The following is a 16,051-nucleotide window of genomic DNA, read 5'->3' as shown; positions in this document are numbered from 1 at the left end:
TTACATTAATATCTGGAAGAACATTTGAGTAGCTATTTTTTTTCCATGAGTTTTTTTTTTTCTTACAATGCCTAACTACCAGGACTATTTTTTTTTTTTTTGTGGCACCAAATTTCTTTAGTGGTTTGGCTACAGATCTATCACTAGAGTATAATGTCCAACCATATAGCATTATTATTGCAGCTTTGAGGTACCTATGCTGTTTCTTTAAAACCTCAAGGTTTTAAAATATTCAGTATAAACAAAACCAACCCACACATTATTAACAAAAATTTAAAAGTCAAATAAATGCAATATCCTTTAATTTCTAAGCATTCCTTTGCTAAACTCATTCAAATGTTGATTTCTATAAGATATACTGGCCTTTTGAGTTTATATATACATATAGTACATATACATTTGTAAATTTGGGAATTATATAGCAACTACTACACAGCCTGGAGAATTCTATGTCTTTTGCTTTATTTTATTAAAATAAATTTCAACTGAACAAATATTTGTTTTATACATAGTTTTTTGCAAGGTATATTATCTCTACCTTATGGAAAAGAGATAAATTAGGAGGAGAACACAGTTGATTCTTTTAGTATGTAATATTATACAGTATCTTTCATTTAACCTCATTCTAAATTAATATTTAGTATGTTTTTAAATAAGCAAGATAAAAAAAAGTAGTACTTAAAAAGTAATGCTGCATATGTTACCTTGGCAAAGTTTTTCTAACTTATCTAGTTAGTGTTCATTATCCTCATCTGTAAAATGGGATTAATGATAAGGCTGCTGTATTCAGTGAGAAAATCCATGCAAAATTCATAGCTAGTACTTAACACATATTGCTCATTTAAAAATGTCATCATTCTTATTTATATTTTTGTTTTCCAACTTAACTGCTTAATGTAAAGAACAAGCAAAAAAGCCTGAAATAAATGAATTTTAATGTATATGAAACTTACAAATATATATGTATTATATGTATATGTATATGTATTCTCTCTATATAAAAAAACTATATATATATATAGTTTATATATATATATATGTATATATATATAAACTAATGAAAATACTTAGAGCTTCCTTTACACGGTGTTTTCCTTGTCAGCATATTCTGTGTCCTAATCATGTTTTATTTTAGGTGAAATAAGCTATGATATTTTTAACCTTGTATATTAAACCAGTAGGTAGAGAGGTAACTTGGAAATTTTATTGTCACAGGGAAGTTCCACTATGTGAGAATAAAAATTGGCCTTAGATTCTCTACAGCAGGAGTAAACAAACTTTTTTGTCATTGACAGATAATAAATATTTTAGACTTTTCAGTCTCTACTGTCTTGGTGGCAACTCAACTCTGACTTTGTAGTGCAAAAGCAGCTATAGGAAATATATAAATGAATGAGAGTGTCTATGTTCTAATAAAATTTTATTTATAAACACTGAAACTTGAATTTCATGTAATTTTCATGTCAAGTAATTCTTTAATTTTTTTTTTTATCATGCAATGTAAACTTTTTTTATGGCCCTTTACCAATTTCTCCTTAACCCCCCTCTGTCTCTCTCTTTCCCACCTCTGGTGGTCTCAGTTCTGTTCTCTCCTTTTGAAAGTTCAAGGAATTATTGTGATTGTTGTATCTTTCTTTCTTTTTTCCTTCAGATCCCACTTGTGAGTGAGGACTTGTGGTATTTCTCATTCTGTACCTGGCTTATTTCACTTAATAAAATTTTCTCTAAGTTCATCCATGTTTCTGTGAATGGCAATATTTCATTCTTTTTTACGGCTGAGTAGTATTCCATTGTGTATATATACCACATTTTCCTTATCCACTCATCTGCTGATGGACATTTTTTCAACTATTTAAACATATAAAGGTCATTCTGAAGTCACAGGCCATAAAAAATGACAGCATCCTGGATTTGACCCAGGAGCTGCAGTTTGATGACCCCTGCTCTACAGATACCTCTTTATTTTTAATACTTTTAATAATTTTGTATACTTCTGTTTGTACAAAGAAGTGCCACTTCAAATATCAGACTGATCATCTCAAAGCTGTGCTTAAAATATCAAGAAGCATTTTGTAACTCTGACAGTTCTCTCAACACAGGCTAATTCTATAAACAGATACTATGAGTTCTACCAGAAATAGAAATTTTAATGACACTCTGACTAAGTAGAAGCCACAGAGAAAAATTATTACATTTTTAAATACCAAATTATGGTTGTCTTTAATTAATGCATCTATATATAGTTATTTATATGTGTAAAGAATTGATTTTTCTGACAGCTTCAGGCTCTTCTTTGAGGTAGACCTTTCTATTTATCTAATAAATTGTGACTTAATAATGGCCATAATTCTCTGTCATAAAGCACAGGGAATTATGAAGTAAGAAAAATTATGAAGTAAGAAAAAAATAGGCCACCACAGTCTATCTTGTCAAATCTTTTCTCACAATGTCAAAAAACAGCTGCCTCTTGCTTTTTGTTACTACTTTCTTTCTTCAATTAAAAAGTAATCTAAAAATTATAGCCAATACTCTCAAACATTAACACTGTTTACAGTTAGTTATGATTCAGTGTCTCTACTTCTGATATAACCCAATGAGATTTAGTTAATCAGATAACAAAGATGACTTCATTTTTAGACAGTCTTTACCTGTGAGCCGGTAGGCTCACAGATTGGTGAGTAAGGACATAGTGAACTTAATAAAGAAAGAAAAAAAAATGTTCTAGACTCAACAGAATTTTCTATAACTAAAAGAGAAGGGTGAAATACCAAATTTGGAATCCCTAAGTACAGAATTGTTTCTTAAAAAGAGCATTAAAACACATGTTAAGAAAGATGCTTTGGACTTACCTGAAAATACATAAATGTGTCAAAATATGCATAAATGTATTTGGTTACACATCTGTCTATGGAATATGTTGGCAATTACAAATACATGCTTTTCTTCACTTCTAAAAATAAAAATATGTAATAATATTTTAACAAAAACATTTTTGTCTCATTTATATTAAGGCACACTCCAAAGTGAACTATGTGGAAATAAAATTGAAATCCTATTTTATAGAACTCAGGAATCAGAATATAGCGGTTAAGATCATGGATTCTGGAGATGGATAGTGTGTGTTCTAATTCTTATTGTAGTATTCTAAATTACCATTTAGTAGCTGTGTGACCTTGGCCAAGTTCCTCTGTGGCCTTCATTTTCCTCATCTGTAAATGAGAACCATAATCGTGTCTACTCCATAGGTTACCAGAAAGTACAACCCCATAATGTTAATGAATTAATATTTATTTTCTGAAGCATTCAGAACAGTGTTTGGTACATAATAAGTGCTATATAGTGTTGGTTCCATAATTTAAATTAAAATAAAAGCTTTCTAGACTTAGCAACATTATGGTATTATCCTTTATCCTTATCCAGGTTTTGAACACCACAGCTTAGAATCAGTATGTATAGAGAAATCACATTTTATTAGAATGGTCGAGTCCTGAAAACTCACGTATTTTAAAACTCATGTTTCCAAGGTGATTTCTGACAAAGGATAGTGGGTATTTCTATTTATGAGCAAAAGTGGTGCCACCATGTGGCAATAACATAAATACAGCTGCCAATCCATTTGGCTTGGCCAGGTTTGAAATTATGCAATGTTAGATGAATTGTTATGTTTTAACACTGACTTTTTTTTTTCCAAATTGTATGTGCAAAATGTAACTTTATTGAATATTTTCAATTCAAAAATTTTAAATTCCCACAATTTCAATTCTCATAAAATGAGAATGCATTGTAGTTTGGAAGAGTGTAATATTATTTGCCCCTGATTTGATTTCAGGAAAATAAACAAAGAAATCATGCCCTTGGAACAGCAATTTTCAAACTGAGTTCCAAGGAACCTGAATTCCCAGTGGGGGAGGGACAAGGAAGGAAGAAAGTGGGTGGGACATTGGATCCTCCTCCTACCTCCCAAAACATTTTCATTCATGCTGCTTTTATATGTTGAGAATACTCATAAGATTTTACTGAAAGAAAGAGTCCTAGCGGTTTAAAGAAATGTTTTTGTTTTTAAAAAGCCAGTGCAATCCTTATAAGGATTATATGGTTTTAGTGGGACTTTAAGCCTTTTTTAAAAAAAAAAAAAGATTTCCTCAGAAAGGGAAATGACTAAGTTCTAGAGAAATGATAAAGTATATTGATTGAAGTCCTGCTCCCATTCTGCAGCATTGGAAGATTAGAGAGGAGAAAAGGAAAAGACACAGTCTGAATCAAAGAGGAAAAGAAGAGATGTATCATACGTGGCATTTGGGCTCTTGTTCTTCTGCTTTCCTGCACATTTTGTTTTATTTTTATTTTTTTGCGACTGGCCAGTATGCACATTTTAATGTATATTGTTGTCCGAAATATATCAAACACTGAAGCTTTCAGAAAATACTGGACTATTTTGGACTGGTTAAAGGCAATTGTTCCTTGTTTGCAGGGCAGAAGAATGGTAAAACTCTTTTTTTCTATCAAAATAGCACAAAGTTATGTGCTATTCCACAAACAAGGTTTTTTTTTTTTTGTCCTTTTTGAGACCGGCCGCACCGAGCTCAGCCAGTGCGCGCTGTGAGCGCACCGGTCATCCCTATCATCCCTATATAGGATCGGAACCCGCGGCGGGAGCGCTGCTGCGCTCCCAGCGCCTAACTCCCTCGAGTGCGGCGTGGGCTCGGCCCCACAAACAAGGGTTTCTAATAGAAGAGTGAGAACACACTCTTTGGAAAAGTTTATTTGCTGAGTAAACAAGTGTAATTTGTTCAAAAAAAGTGTTGATAGGGAGGGGTGTCTGCGAAGAGATGTTCACTCAACAAATATTTATTAAACTTCTGTTGCATGCGATGTGATGTATACTAGGTTCTGGAAATACAAGGGAGTCTTCTGCCTTGAATATTAGGTTTTCACAATGAGAGGGAAGTTTTGTTAGCCATTTGCAAATAGTAATAATTTAGTCTTTGTCTGTAACCTAGAAGAAAACATAAGTTGTAGAAAAAAATATAGGGAAGGGGGCACTTATTCCATCACCATTGTATTTCCTTTAGGAGTCAATTTACTCTAGATCCCAGATGAGTGTTACATATAGCTAAATACGTAACTCTTTTAGGGTAATACTTACATTTTCTATTTTTTAACACTAAAATTTCTCATCTACTCAAGGTTTCATTTACAGATACCTTTATATCAGATTAAAATTTTATCTCCAATTACAAAATAATATGTATTAGGTTCTTCACTGTTATTATCTTGAAGTCACATAAATTGGCTTGATTTTGTTTCTATAGTGCAAAGAGCTCAATGAAGCCTTTACTGAGTTCTCACATAGTGAAGAACTAGCAAACATTGCAATACTTTAGAACTAAGTGGGTATTACAGATTAGTTGGCAATTCATGTTTATGTTATGGTTTGTTATGACTGCTTAATTCAAAAGCATATTTGCAGAGAGGGAGTTTGAGTTAAGTAAATCAAAATAGTAAAGGCTTTGATTAAAAAGTTAGCTTGCTTCAACTTAAATGTTGATATTTCAAGGCCTACTGATATTTTAGTCATTTGTGGTTATTCTTGTTTCCTGTTCAGACCCTTGGGAAATAAGAGAATAGTAAATCAAAGCCCAGATTGCTTTTTGCATTTATTTTCTTTTCATTTATGCCATGTATTAGTGCACTTTAAGAAACTGAAGACATGTATAACTTGAACAGAATGATTTTGAGGGAAAATTGGATTTCTGTAATAATCAATTTAAATCATTATTATTATAAAAATTGTTATTTTCATGTTTGATAATTTACTAATTCTAGTTATTCCCTGATACAGAATGATTTTGAGGGAAAATTGGATTTCTGTAATAATCAATTTAAATCATTATTATTATATAAATTGTTATTTTCATGTTTGATAATTTACTAATTCTAGTTATTCCCTGATAATGCTATCATAAATATTAATAGTGGAAAATCAGCTAAGAATATTTGTATTACTGAAGTGAAATTTGGGCAGTATTATTATTGAACTGAGGCTGTATTACTTGTTTTCCCATTTTCCATTTTTGATGTGAGGCACATTCAAATTTGTTAATTTATTTCTCTAGAAAAAAATGTGCCTTCTAAGAATACACATCTTAATGAAGGGTCTTCATAAAAAGCATTTCAGCATTTTTCAAAAACAAACTATCAGTTATTTTAGACAACTCAAATAATTTTGATTAAATAATTTTGATGATTTACCTTTTATATTTAATTGATTTAATTCATAAATTCATTCATTAATTTAATTCTTTATCTTTAAAATTGGAGATTTGAAATAAAAGTTAACTTATAGATTACTAGTTCTGATCTAATTTTCCAAAACAACATGGGGCATTTATCCATGATTTGGGCATTATTGTTTAGGTAATTCAGGATGTGGCCTATGCTCAGTGATTCCTACTGAGGCAAACAGCATGAGTGGGTAGGTTTTATTTTCCTCATTGTTCTCCCACCCCACTTAGATGGTTATTACATGTCAGCACATTGGGTTTTAAGAGATACACTGGGGTCTAGGAAATACAAAATGGTATGATGGCTGGAAGAACATTTTAGGTTGTTTTCAAATATGTATCCACGATAGCTAGAAACTCATTCACTTATCAAAAGTTTAAGCAGTAAAGTAGTATATATCTGGAATTCAAACAGTTGAAGAGCCCAATAACTAATTGCTTTAGGATTTTAATTGGGTATGTGTGTGTATGCAAACAAATACATGGAAATGTGCATGTGTTTATAATTTGATTCCTATAGTATTCTTGTGACTGCCATCCATTCATTTATTCATTAATTCCTTCCTGGCATGCACTGAGGACTTACTGTGTTTTCATGCTGTACTAGGCACTGAAAACATAGTCCTTGCCCTCATGGAATTTTGAATAGTGGTGAAGGTAGACAATTAGACAAATATTATGTAAAGAATTGCAAAATTTAATGGGAAAATTCAATTAGACTTAGACATCCTATATCAAGTCATGTTTTAGCTGAGATATGAATGAAAAGTCAGGGTCCTTGTAGAAAAATGGATTGGGATTAGGGGGAAGGGTTTAGAAAGAGAGAACATATATGGAGAATTTCTGAGACTTGGGAGAGCATGGCTTATTTAAGGAAATGAAGAAAGGTCAATGTGGCTTGAGTGAAGTGAGAGTACATGGTGATGAAGCTGGAAACACAGGCAGAAAGAATACCATGCATGCCCAGCCATGTTAAAGACTGAGGTTTCACTGATGACTGTTACCCAGGAAGGTGATAGAGGACGGCTTCAATAAAACAGGCAGAGGTGATGGAAAGATCTTGATAGCTTCTAAATATTTAAGAGTAGAAAAGATCATTCCTGTTGATTGGTTATGGATAATAAAAGTGAGAGAGAGGAGTCAAATATCACTTGCATGTTTCTCTTCTGGCTGCAATGATTGAGGCCGGGGTACTAGAGAAAGAGCAGTATGAGACAGCTAAATGGAGAGTGCCAGTAGTAACATGTGAGTACATGTGAGTCACATGTTTGGAATAGATGTTTAGGCTGGAGATAGAATTATCACCATATAGGAAGCAAATAAAGCTCTGGGAAGGAAAGAGATCACCAGAGAGAATCCTGAAGAGAAAACAGAAGAGGGCCAAGTAGGGCTTTTCAAGGAACACTAACATTATTGCCCTGTCTGCATCACGTTTTCTACATTGGTTTATGGGTCAGTCTCCCACATTGGAACATGAGTTTCTTGAAGGCAGAGATGGCGTTCACTTGTCTGGTTGACTAAAACCATTTTGCCATTTAATGGGCTTTATGAAGGGCTTTATTTGCTGAATCAAGGAGTAAATGAAAAACGACATGTCAACCTCATGACGCAATAAAAACAGTGACTTCAGTGTTATTGTAGATGTATATAGCCCTGAACAGTCTCTGACACTTTCTTTAGATGGCATAATAGTTGAGAACTGATGTTTCAGGGTAGTTATTGAGGCAGAGGACTAGAGGAATAAGATACAAACAGGTTGCAGGCATGGCCCTTTCCTCGGTCAGCTTATGCTATGATATAATCAACAGAATATAAAGGATAAAATTGTAAATAAAATTACAAAATTGTGTTTGTTTATTTCCAAATCACTGTGAAAAGGGAAATGTGAGAGGTGGTAGCAGGATTTTGGAAAAGGGAAATTTCAAGGTGGCTTAAACTAATTTTTCATGGAGTTGAAGGAAGAAAAAGACTTAAGTTCTACTAATTTCTTTAAGTGTACGAATTGTACCTTGAAAACTCCTGTGTGTTACCCTTCTGTTTCCCCCAGTTCCACTGTTTTAATTCATTAGTCTGACAGAGAACCAGGAAAAACAGAGAAAAGGTGGGGGGGGGGCACTCTTTTCCTCTAGTCTCTCTCATTCCATGCTTTTCCCTACCACTAGACATAAACCATTTCTTCATGCCTTGTTTCCGCTTTAAAACAACTGATGTCAATTAGTGCTCACAAAATAAGATAAGGGAAACTAATTTTAGTCCCATTTACTCCTCACAACTAGATAGGTCAGATTTTGTAAGAGAATCAACTCAAATGGCACCAGGCCAGTTGCAGTTTCCTCCCCACCATTTCTTGGTATCTGCTGTCCTTTGGCCCTGAGTTCACTCTTTGCCTTTTTTAGTAGCATACGGGAGAGTCAGGCAAATGTGCTTTCTTTGGGAAGCCTGCTCTGACTCTACCTGGTATAATCAGTAGCTTCTCTTTTTTAAAATTTCTGTAACAAATACCATAGTACATTGTTTTGTGGTTGTCTCTCTGTCATGCCTTCTTATCCACAGAACCTGATAACCCTGTCCCACTCTGCCCAACCCCATATTCTATGTATTTTGTTGTGAGCTCTGGCAAGCAGAGACTACATCATATTTCTCATTTTTATTTCCATTATATTTAGCAGAGTAATAGTATATGCTCAAAAACATGTTTGTTGAATGAATTTGATAAGGAAATAAAACATGAGACACAGTGTAAAAGGCACGAGGGGAAATTATATTAGAGACTATTGTTTAGTTTCCAAAACTGGTAGCAGGAGATCAGGCTAGAGAGGTGGGGTGAAAGCCCACTGTGATGAATTTTGTCGGGGTAAACAGTATCTCAGGAAACCCAGTCCATAACTCATAATATGGATAGGAAGAAAGAGACTGAAAAATGACTTGGTAAAAATACTTTGCAGGTGCCCTCACCCCCACTAAGTCTGCAGACCTTCCCAGACTGCTCGGCATAGGGAAGGTGTCACTTTCAGGGACTGGGTATTTTGTGATGCTGGAGTGGGAAGAACAAGATGGTGACATCCATAGAGTGAGAGAAAAATGACATGGGTTCTTCTGGGCTGTAGCACCACTGCAATTCACTGCCCCCTTTTCTAGCCGGCTACCTTGAACAAGTGTCTTGGCCTGGTATCCCCGATGACCCTGCATACAAGGCAGCCTGGTGGAAAGAAGTAGTGCTGAGCAGTGGTGATCAGCTTCCCCTTGGTGGATTCTGAGCCCCGTAACACAGAGAAAGAGCCTCTGCTGCCCGTTTTCTGTCACCCTCCTCAGTAGTTTTGCTCTGTAGACAAGCCCTAGAGACCCTTTCATTGCCTCAGAGAGGTAGGGGCTTGGCCCCAGTTTCCCATTGTCATATCTCAGGATGGCTAGCAGCAGCAACTCCAAGGCGAAATTCATTCAGGAAAATATAAACTGGTGTGGAAGATCAAGTCTGGCTCCTTCAAGGACCTTTATCAGGAGATCAACATGACCAAAGGCAAGGAAGTGGCAGTTAAGCTAGAGTCCTAGAATCTCAAAAAGCTAGGCAGTAGGTACTTTTCCTTGCTGTACTAGAGCAAACTCTTAAAATTCTTCAGGATGGGTTGATATCTCACACATGAGGTGATGTGGTTAGGACAAAGACTGCAATGTGTTGCTTGTGGATCTTCTTTGAACCAGTCCTCAAGATCTCTTTAATTTCTGTTCAAGAAGTCTCACATTGAAAACTGTACTTATATAAGCTGACCAGATAACCAATAGGATTGCACGTGTGCATGCAAATAGTGTGATTCAGAGAGACTTTAAGCCAGATAAGTTCCAAATTGATTTTAGGTGTCACTATAATAAGTTATTCCTTATTGATTTTAGCTTGGCCAAAAAGTACAGAAACAGCAGGACAAGGCAGCACATATGTTAGAAGAAGATAATCTCCTTGGCACTACCTAATAAGCTAGCATCAGTGCACATCTTGTTATTGATAAGAGTTTCTGAGATGACATAGTATCATCAGGATACATGTTGATGTATTTTAATAGAGCCAGCCTGCCATGGCAAAGACTAAAATCTGCAACAAAGAAACAGAAATATGAAAATGTTAGTGATAGGAGAGGTCAACATCTATTGAAGTTTCATATAAGTTTCACATAATTCCTGCAGAATTTGCCATATACTCAAACTATTGTTGTGGGCTGTATGTTGTGTAAGCCCTGATTACATGTGTCTGAAACAGCTATTCCATAATCTTTTCCGGACCCTGAACTACTGATAACTACATATTTAATTGGACAATGTTAAAAGAGAAAACAGCAGCCTCTTTCAGGGGACAGTCAGTAGGTCCAAACTTTCAAGATTTCTGTGATGAAAGGAGGAACAGAAGAAGCAGAATAGATGATCAGAGTAACATTTGTTTCTCCCCAATCTAGAAATTTTAGTTCATATGTCCACTTGCCAGTGGTAATGGACAACATTTCCTTGGTAAACATAAACTGGCTCTGGGCAACGTTATTGATACTCTATCCCGAGTTGTGCCCTCTGTAATTATGAATATTAACTGAGGGGTTTTTTTTGTTTTTTGTTTTGTTTTTTGTCCTTTTTGAGACCGGCCGCACCGCGCTCAGCCAGTGAGCGCACCGGTCAGCCCTATATAGGATCCAAACCCGCTCGGCCCTTAACTGAGGTTTTTAAACATGGTTCCAAGTTTTATAGCACTTTTTCAAGTGGCGTCAGCCCTATATAGGATCCAAACCCGCGTCGGGAGCCCTGCTGCGCTCCCAGCGCCACACTCTCCCGAGTGCGCCATGGGCTCGGCCCTTAACTGAGGTTTTTAAACATGGTTCCAAGTTTTATAGCACTTTTTCAAGTGGAAAAATTAACTAAATAATTGACACATACAAATTGGTGGGGAGATTGTGCCTCTGCCATGTTTTGCATGTGAAAACGTGTATTTTGAAATCCTACTGTTTTGAGAATGGCGTGAACAGTCTTTAGCCATAGTAATAGTTGTACATGGTCAAAATTGTGCATTCTTTAAATTTTTCCATCCCTAGGGTTTGCAAATTGTTCACTTAAAACATTTGTAAAATGGATGGCTTGTGGTTTGCAAGCCAGCTGGTAAAGCAGCAACTGAAGAGTTCGGTTTTTGAACATATGAAAATTCTGCCTGCTTAACATGTGCTATGAATAATAGCATCTTAAGCAAAGAATTAAGAAATACTCAATGTACAGCCATTATGGAAAACAGTATTGGTATTTCTCAAACAACTACAGGTAGAACTACCATAATGATACAACAATCCCACTACTGGGTATATACCCAAAGGAATGGAAATCATCATGTTGAAGGGATACCTGAACTCCCATGTTTATCACATATCTATTTACAATAGCCAAGATATAGAGCCAACCTAAATGTCTATCAGTGGACAATTGGATAAGGAAAATGTGGTATATATGCACAATGAGATACTATTCAACCATAAAAAGAGAATGAAATTCTGCCATTTGCAGAAGCATGGATGAGCTTGGTGTTAAGAAACAAACCAGGCACAGAAAGAGAAATACAATATGTCCTCACTCATAAGTGGAAGCTAATAAAATAAAATAAATAAATAAAGCAATCACAATAATACATTGAATTTCTGGAAGGACAGAACAGAACTGTGGTTACTAGAGGTGGGAAAGGGGGAGGGGGAGGGGGTGCACAAGAAATCGATTAATAGACACAAGGAATGATTGTGTTTTGTGATGATGAACATGCTAATTATCCTGATTTGATTATCACACATTGTATTCAACTCTGTACCCCACAAATATGTGTAATCAATTATGTTTTAATAAAAAAATACTCAACGGCTACTAGATTACCTTAGGACTCTTAATTAACTCTAATGGCCTTGGTGTTTTAAAAAAAACATATTTGTCACAGACATTTAGATGTGATTTGAAAAAATATGGGAAAGTAGAAGAAGGGGGAGAATCATTCATATTTCCATCCAAAATACAACTATCTTCTGAATTGAAGAAGTATGTATATTGCTTAAATAAATGTAATTATTATAAACATCTATATAATTTAGGGTTTCATTTTTATTTTGAAATGGGAGCTTTTTTATTTACAAGTTCATTAAAAACTAAGAGCTATTTATAAAAATAAATATTGCATGAGTTGATAAATGTTAAACAAGAAGTAATAACTTGTCAAAGAACAAATAAGAAAGGCAATGTGAAGGAAGAATGAATAGGGCTTTGTAAAGTGATAATTAAGACTAGCTTATACATGGAAATGTTCTGACTAGGCATTTGGTATATAATAATAAAAAAATAATACAAATATATAACATCTATGTGTTTGTATGTATTTGCAATATCAGACAAACAGGGTTAGGGCTTTGTAAAGTGATAATTAAGACTAGCTTATACATGGAAATGTTCTGACTAGGCATTTGGTATATAATAATAAAAATAATAATACAAATATATAACATCTATGTGTTTGTATGTATTTGCAATATCAGACAAACAGGGTGAATCCAGGTAAAGCTAGCGATGTCAGGGTCCTTTCCCACTTGTGCCACGAGGTTTTGAGTTAAAAAAGACATGACTCATTTATAGCTAATGCTGAAACTAATATTTGTTGTCATCAACTTCTTTCCAACTTATGTATCACTGGCCACCTGTTCTAAGTAATTTGTGAGGAAATTTGCATGTTCCCGGACAAAGAATGTTGGGAACAGAGATAATTTCATTTACCCACTGTTAAAACTGGTGCTTAATTTCTCCTTGTACGTTGATTATTTCTGATTATGATAATATGTCAGCTATAAGAACACTGTCTATACCTTTCTGTGATATGAAAGTAACTGTAACTTGTTGAAACTCAGTCCTGGTATTGTGTTACTATTATTGCTGCTGGGAGGCTTATTAGCCTGTCACCAAAGATGTAAGAAAATTCAACATTCCTTTTGCAACAGGATGAGCCTTTGTCACCACAATGCAATTAATGTTAAAAATAGAAAGAGTGGCTATGATACAATTATGATTAGTCAGAGATGAGCTATTGTCCAAGTAACAAGAACTAATCCAGCAGGCCAAAGATGACCTACACAGAACCATCAGTTTGCTGATTGCCATTTCTGTCTGAGTTTGATGAAATATTCATGCCTTTGCTCTCCTCTCTGCAAGCACTATTGATTTCTTGTATAAATGCTGCTATATTTAGTCTAGACAAATGGAATGTGGATTGCTGCTGAATAAATTGGTTGAAAGACTGGGATCTTGCCTGCCACTTTCTCTCAGTCTTGGGCAATTATTTATAATCAAGAGCAGTTTTTGTAAGTTGAGGGTGATTTTTCACAATTTAGTGATTAGTCTCTGAACAAAGGCAAGCAGTTAGACACAATCATTTCTGTTGGGATAGCAGGTTAAGAAGTCATAGTACCCTTTGAGGTTTACAATAACTGTTTCAGAGAGTTGTGAGACTTTTTCTTTTTTATCTATTTTTTTTTTCATCAAAGGAGTTTGATGTTTGTAGTTTATGGATAACAAGAATGCCAGCAAGAAGAGACCCCAGGGTGTCTTGAATTTTTATGTTTCATATTTACAGGGTTAAATTCCGACCTTTGTTTATTGGGATTTCCATGTAAAAACTGAAGGCTATAGTTTGACCTATTTAATGTAAAAATGAAATATGTCATTAGCAGCCATTGCTTTTGGTTGGAATTATGTCAGCTCTTAAAGTTAATGCTCAAAATCTCATGTTACTCTAGAGCCTTGACTGAAAGTTCTACATTGGGCACTGCAACTAACAGATCTTACAGATCATCCTCTTCACTTGCTTCCAAACTTGTCACAATTAATTTCTTTCCTTTTACAAATATAATGTTTTCAAAGACATTTATTAATAAGCTATAGTGTATTAACGAATCCTTTTCCATTTTCATTAAAGTGACACATAAAATATCATCAATGCAAATTTCTGATCAATATGCTGAAAAATCACCACTGTTTGCAATCCAAGATAGATACCAGTCCACATGTACATGCACATACACACACATGTACAGCTCAGATGGCAAGCAAACACATTTAATGTTTTAGTATTTGAAGCCTTAACATCTATAGACAGTATTTCTGTTAGGGTAAACCAACTGAAAATAGCTCTTAAATCCACATGTAATATTAACTTTGTAGTTCCCAACCTGGAATCCACAAATCTAAGTTAGTTACTTTATAGTAGTAGTTAGAGCATTAGATGCAATTTGAAAAATACAGAAAAGTAGCAGGGGAAGAATCATTCAAATTTCCATCTGAAATACAACCATCTTCTGTTCTTTCAATCACCAGTCTTTTGTATTAGAATTCAGAGACTAAAGTGATTAAAAACCTTAGAGGAATATATATTCAGTAAGGGCTGGAATTTTTGTCTTCTTTTTAAAAGCTACTGAACCCCAAAATCTAGAATGAAGTCTAGGACTTTCAAGGGCTCACTAAATTTATATTGATTAAATAAATTATATTTATAATTTCAATAGTTATCATAGGATACATGTCATTTTCAATGCTGTTTTATGACTTAATAACAGCATTTTTAATGTTCCCATAAACATTTTTTAAGTAAATACAGATTTTCTACCAAATGGATGTGACATATTTTACTTAGACATTTCCTTGTAGTTGGTGATTCAGTAACAATAATAATAACACTCCTGTAAACAATATGACATTGAACTGTTTTAACTCCTTAAGATGTATTTCTAGAGTTGGGAAACCTGAATCAAATGGTAGAACTATTTAACACTTTCGATGCTTATTGGCAAATTAGTTTTGTAAAAGTTTTATACCAATTGGCAGTGCCACTCAGAATAAATAATTGTTTAGTCATATGCTAATCCTATATAATGAGGAATTATACACTAATGCAATATATATGATATTTAATAATTAGGTAGTAATGCTTTATTTTGATTTATAATTTTCATTTTTTACTAGTAAAGGTAATTTTCAGTTGTTTTCTTTCTTTGTCCATTTTTCTAGAGATTTTAGTGTTTTTATTTCTAATATTTAGTATAAATCATATACTATTTTATTTTCATATTTCTTTCCAATATTTTTGTTTTGTTAGCCAGTCAGTATTGATGACTTACTTTAATATATAGAAAATTTCCATTTTTATGTAGTAAAAAAGCGGAAACAAACCATTTATTGAGGGATGTGATATATGCTGTAAGTACTTAGAATGCTTTCCAATATTTTTGTTTTGTTAGCCAGTCAGTATTGATGACTTATTTTAATATATAGAAAATTTCCATTTTTATGTAATAAAAAAGCGGAAACAAACCATTTATTGAGGGATGTGATATATGCTGTAAGTACTTAGAATGGATGATCTCATTTAAGCATTTTAACAACTCTGTTGTTAATGTCACTGTAATTTTGTCCATTTTACAGATGAGGGGAGAGAGGCCTAGAGAAGTTAACACCATCCTCAGGGTTGAACAGGTAGAAGAATGGAAATAGTTATTCAGATTTTAGAGCAGAGGTTGAAAACTGGCATACTGCATGTTAAAGTTGACTTACAGAAGAATTTTGTTTCATTCACATAGTGTTTAAATCTTTTCAATAATTTTTCAATTTAAAATTATGTTATTTTTGCCTACACTAGGTCTGCATTTTCTTTTTTTCTCCCCCCAATAATTAGTTGGATCTGAGTAGTGAATGACACATTCCAATTTGCCACAGTTTCCCCTCCA

General features: G+C 34.2%; 1 protein-coding gene and 1 pseudogene across 1 annotated transcript in view; both read left to right on the top strand.

Moving 5' to 3' along the window:
• LOC103586020 (histone deacetylase 9-like) overlaps positions 1-16,051 on the top strand; it is a gene marked incomplete at its 3' end in the record, with an annotated part of 533,085 nt that overhangs the window by 506,495 nt on the left and 10,539 nt on the right. The gene's annotated exons all lie outside the window — the stretch shown is intronic.
• LOC103586019 lies at positions 9,688-10,726 on the top strand (annotated as a pseudogene).

Source organism: Galeopterus variegatus, unplaced genomic scaffold (assembly GCF_000696425.1).
Source record: "Galeopterus variegatus unplaced genomic scaffold, G_variegatus-3.0.2 Scaffold296, whole genome shotgun sequence".
Lineage (NCBI taxonomy): Eukaryota > Metazoa > Chordata > Mammalia > Dermoptera > Cynocephalidae > Galeopterus > Galeopterus variegatus.
The sequence above is the reverse complement of the archived record's forward strand: the minus strand, read 5'-3'. Positions and strand labels throughout refer to the sequence as shown.